The following is a 5,789-nucleotide window of genomic DNA, read 5'->3' as shown; positions in this document are numbered from 1 at the left end:
GCAGCCGATTCTGCTTCATATTCGATTCGCGCCATTAGAGACGCTTTAGCAGATCATGCATATATTATATACGTAATTACGTCATTGTCGCTCTTATTCTCTCTACGCGTCATTTCGACACTACTGGAAGAAGCAGACACAGTGCATATATTATATATGTCATTATGCTATCGAATTCATTATTCGATCGATAGAGCGTGAATGCATATATTATATATGTCATTACGCTTTCTTATCAATGCATATATTATATATGTAATTATGCCATCGCCGGATGAATGAGGGAGATTCAAAGCATATATTATATATGTAATTATCTCTCTTATCGGTCAATAATTACATATATAAAGAATGACCCACGGGAAAATTATTGCTCGATTACCGGGGAGAGTGAGAGGATGCTACAGCAGGCTCGACCATAAGGGTGCGTTAGCACGCTCGACTAAAAGGCCGCCATCAACTTGAAGAACTAAAAGGCCGCCATCGCTCTTTCGACAGCGCCCTACCTACCCTACCTCTAATGGGGACAAGCGTTATCAATGCACAGGCCACGCAGTATCGCTCAACCTAATGCGCCCACCTCACCTAATGCCACATAATGTGGGTAATTCTCGTTAGCGGTATTCATATCCCTCCCTAATTGAGAAACATCATCGAGAGACATAATGCTTCATAAACCCTCGCCCCTCCGTTCCCCCACCGGAAGATGTTTGTCGGCTGAGACACCCTCGTTCAATTGGGGGCCAGAGACTGGAAGGAGCCTTGGCGGTAGAAACTCATTACCTACTGGGATATGACAGGATGCCGATATAAAAACCTCATTCCCCGCCAGACCAGTAAGTTTACAAAGGGAAGTTCTTATTTACAGGAAGGAGGTTGTTCCAATAGCCCCAGGATGTTTATTATGCTTGATAGTAATTGATCGATATACCACATCTTCCCAAAGAGGCGTGATGCACGTAGTGAAACGACTGAAAGCCATACATAGCCTGTCAGAGGCAGAGAGAATATGCCACCATAGAGGCATATAAATAATAGCGTGGATAAAACAATATCTAAAGTACAGTAACGCGTTATCTTTATAAGTTATACTGTAGTCATGCCCTAAGCTCTAGTCCAATCAACAAGTACTACGGGATTCATTCTACACACTTTGCTTCGTCGCTACGCTTCAACCTGGGAGACAAGCTTCGCTTTGCTACGCTTCCACCATCAAGCTAGGCAATATTTCATATGCAATAAGGGAACTAAGTAACTTATTGGGTGAGGGGCTTTCATTTCGGTCACTTTCATTCAATGTCAACAGACAGGTCGGGGGATCCATAGGTCAGGTAGGCACCCACTCCAGATTCTTCACCTTAGCTGCCATTATTCCAAAGTTATTTGCCATTGTCGAGTAGTGGCTTCTCTGTTCTTGCACGAAGGATTTCATTGTCAATTATGTTTCCTGTGCATAACCACCAGTAGCATAATAAGATATGGAAATAGGAGCATAGCCCGCCCGGACCAACAAGCGAAGGCAGAGTGAGTAAGGAACAAAGAAAGCCTTTTCCGTTCTTCCATTACTTCACTGCCTTAACAACCAGGGGTGGGTTTAAGACCTTACCATGAAGAAGCTATTACCATAAGCAGACGATGGGGTGGGTTTATGCCCAGGATTGATAGAGCTTACCTTCTGAAGAAGAAATCATGCTTCCTTGCACTAGGAAGCGCAAGCCCCTCCGGACCTTCTTACCGCCTTCTCTACAATGCCTACTGTACTTATGTGCAGGGGACCCCGTCAACCTCCCCCCACAGCTTGCTTACTTTACACAGTGTTACGGGGGGGGGAAACAAACAACCTTAACACGACCGGAACGGATACTGGCCCGTACCTCAGGATAGTGATAGAGAGATATGATAAGTGCATGACCCGAAGAGAAACTCTTGTCATTGTAGGGTGTTTTCGGTCGACCGAAAAACGTCCCCTCTCCCATATGCAATCAAAGAGAGGGGGAGAAGGATGATAGAGAGATAATGTGAACAAGGAAAAGACAGCTACGTAGAGAAAATCATGCCAAAAACTATACCATTTGGGTAACTAGAGAAAGATATAATGAAGAAAGCATAATTACATATATAAATAATGACCATCAGTGTAGACCGATTAACTTACTCGATCTTCTCTTCCCTTCTCTGGGGTGAGGTATAACCTTTCGCTCAAATCAAGGTACTGCCTGGGATCTTCATAGCTATCAGGGTCAAGTGTTCGCAGTGATCAAGACCTGCCTAATAAGGTATTAAGGGATCATTGGTAATAGTATAGCCTAGTAATAAAAGGATAATAACGAACGATAGCGAGGTAGAGTAATTGGTCGACTCGTCAGGCCCATGGCCTGAAGACTGCAGGTTCGAACCCAGCCCCCACCTCCCAAAATGATATCTAGCACAGTAAAGTAAGGCCCTTTCTTCCCAGTCCCGATTCACCCTCTTTTCCTTAATAATGTCGACTAGCTATACCTGCCAATAGAGATACTTACTCTACCCACCATGATAATAACGTTCCTAAGCTCCTATGGTTTCAAACTTCCCACCAATATCACTGAGCTCACCGAACCAATGGAGATAAGGAAGGGTTGCTTCCTGAAACAATCTCAATGAATGAGTGTACCCCAACTGATGATAGAAAAGATAGAGAAGTAACGATAGTTAGAGAAAAGAGATGTTGTTTCAAACTGATAACTGATAACCGATAGAGATGTTGAGATGCGTACCTGAGCTTCGTGAGTAATATTTCGATTCATCCGCTTTCTGCCACCTTCCTCTAGTTGTCCGATAGCTATCATTTTCCAGTTGGCAATAGAAAGGTGCGAAGCCGCTTGTCCCTCCGGGGGCAAGGACCGGTAGGGGCTTGCTTGACGCTAGGAAAGCAAGGATTTCTGGCCAAAATTTGTTTCATTCTATTACGTAAATGATGGACAAAGCAGGAGGTAGAGGCTTCACTCCCGGATAGATCATTTAGGCAGGCCCCACTCCCGGCTAGGGGGTGAAAGGGCACCTCCAGGGAACTAGAGCCTCGATGGGAGGTCTTCCTTCCCACACCCCCGATAGAGTCTACATAGTCCCTCAACCACTGAAATCGATCCAAGGAAGGATAGGATAATAATGAACCCGTGTACAGGGAAGCTTCAATTCTGTTGTGTCTGGGTTAAGGGGGGCCTGTGGTACATAAGGTGCCTTGCTTTGAGTCTCTCACCGGCACTCTCCTTTCTGGTGCGTTGTTTTCACGGGGCTACTCTAGCCTAGAGTTACTATATGATCATTCATTAAGGTGGCTGCTGAGGTGAATGAAGTGTATGAGTGTTCTGGATCCACCTATCGTGCCTGCCTTTCGGTCGGTGATGGGAGGACCTCTATGATTGGGCAGGTGCCTTGCCAACTGGAACGATCCGTCGAAAAGCCAGCCAAGGAAATACATCCCCCCACCCACCCTTTCTTTTCTCAGGCTCGCTCTGCCTTTCTTTTCTCAGGAAGGTAAGGTCCGGAGGGTCTTGCGCTTCCTAGTGCAAGGATTCATTTGATCCAGTCAAAGAAGCAGCTTCCCACCAGCGCTTCGCCGGCATACCTTCTAGATCAAGATGCAGTTCCATCAAATCCAGGCGTGTGGATACATGGGCATAGGTTGCATCCGTGTAGAGAAAATATCCACGATGACCTTGCCCCCGGAGGGACAAGCGGCTTCGCACCTTCATCAATAAAATCTTCCTATTCCCACCCACCCGAAGAAAGAAAGCATTCATTGGATAGGCATTCATTGTTAATGTTCTACATCCCTCCTATACGTTATCCCCTTCCCTCATATATTGATTCTGAGCGATGGGGATCAGACTGGTAGCTGCAGGAATGAGCAGACCTCCTCGCCTCATTACGGGGTTGGGCAGCTTAATGCCCATATGATAGCAGCAATTTGCTACACTCCCATCGATCTTGATTTCTGCCACCACGCCGCGGAACGTGATGGGATTTATGCTCGGCTCGTGTGGAACCAACCTTGGATTTATAGCGTAACAGCGGTGAATGAAACGTAAAACAATATTCTATTATGCGTAACGTAGGTTTCTGGATCGCTCATTGCCTGCGGGGAACTTTTCCACCCATAAGGACACTCGCTACTAACTGATGATAGACATGATCCTATCCGAGTCAAGCGGCCGGCCATACTTGCCTACCTCATCCATACATACTGAAATGCCTCACCCGCGGCTTAAGCCATCTTTTTCCTGCACCCCCTGGCCTGATTGGATGGGAATCATCTTAAATGCTTTAATGAATAGATTTACCTAATGAAAATGAGAGTTCGAGGGCTCTTTCCTCTCCTGTTAGTCGAGCGGCCTTACTAACTAGCAGAGTGGCTGATCACCCAAGGTAATGATTCACCCTCGGTAATGCAAGCTCAGGAAAGTGGGTGAGAAAAGCAGGGAGAGCCAACCTTCCTCTCTTTTCTGCTTCCCCCCCCCTATTAGAATTAGAAATACACCCTATTATGATTTACCCGAGGTTTGGAATGTGGTAATGATTTGAGGGGGCTTGGAAGGAAAGAAAGTGCCCGGGAGTCAGGCTTGCCAAAGAGAAGACTGCTAATGGTGGTAATCTTAGAGAGAGAACCCAACCATATGACTGAAAATTTCACACTTAGGAGAGCCTTGTTGGACGGGCTTCGATAACCAGACCTCTTTGTACTTGGTACGGCACTTAGAACTGGACGAGAAATCGATGGCGGCCCCTACCACACAGATGGACCCGCATCTGACAAAGGGTGCGTAAGCAGGCTCGACTGTTAAGGAGAGGACAATTGAGGATGCGCTTTAAGGCTCGACCATAAGCCCACCACCACCCAAGCCCGCCCCTACTCAGCATTTTCTCTTGGCGGAGGTTTTTCAAGATTCCCCTCCGATACTTTTGGTCAAGCACCTAAAGGTGATGGCAGCCAGTCGAGCCTGCTTACGCATCCTCTCGATGGCGGCCCTCTCCTCTCCTCTCCCTAATGGTCGAGCCCCCTAAAGGGACGAGTCACTCACTATTCATATGGTGAGGGTCCTCTCCTCTCCCTATGGTCGAGCCCCCTAAAGGGACGGAGTCACTCACTATTCATATGGTGAGGGTCCTCTCCTCTCCCTATGGTCGAGCCCCCTAAAGGGTCCCTTAACAGTCGAGCCTGCTTACGCATCCTTAACAGTCGAGCCTGCTTACGCAATCCTTATCAGTCGAGCCCCCTAAAGGGTCCTTAACAGTCGAGCACCTAAATGGTTCTCTCCTAACAGTCGAGCCTGCTTACGCATCCTCTCCCTATGGTCAAGCACCTAAGGTCCTTATGGTCGAGTACCTAAAGGTCCTATGGTCGAGCACCTAAAGGTCCTCTCCTATCATTCGAGCCTGCTATGCATCCTTAATTGGGCGTATAAGCCTCCTGGGTCGAAGGGACGGAGTCACTCACTATTCATATGGTGAGGGTTACCATAATGGGCGGTTAATAAGCCTCCTCCGTAAGTAGCTTGTTGCTAGATACGGCGTAGTTAGTTATATATGAGCATGTGGTAGTTAGGTAGAGATAGAGATGTGCACCTCGGCGAGATGGCAATATTGACAAATAAAATGAAAGTGATTTTTCTAGCAGAGGCAGCCTTGAGCAATATATAAACCCCCAAAGAATGAAGCGATAACTCGAATTTGGGAAGCACTTTAGAGGCTCGACCACTATTTACCCACCCCATCCCCTTAGGCGAGGTTAGAACAGATTTCGATGGCGGCCC

This window comes from Pinus tabuliformis, chromosome 3_2 (assembly GCF_031772625.1).
Source record: "Pinus tabuliformis cultivar Carrire ecotype Pingquan chromosome 3_2, CPIR1, whole genome shotgun sequence".
Lineage (NCBI taxonomy): Eukaryota > Viridiplantae > Streptophyta > Pinopsida > Pinales > Pinaceae > Pinus > Pinus tabuliformis.
The sequence above is the reverse complement of the archived record's forward strand: the minus strand, read 5'-3'. Positions refer to the sequence as shown.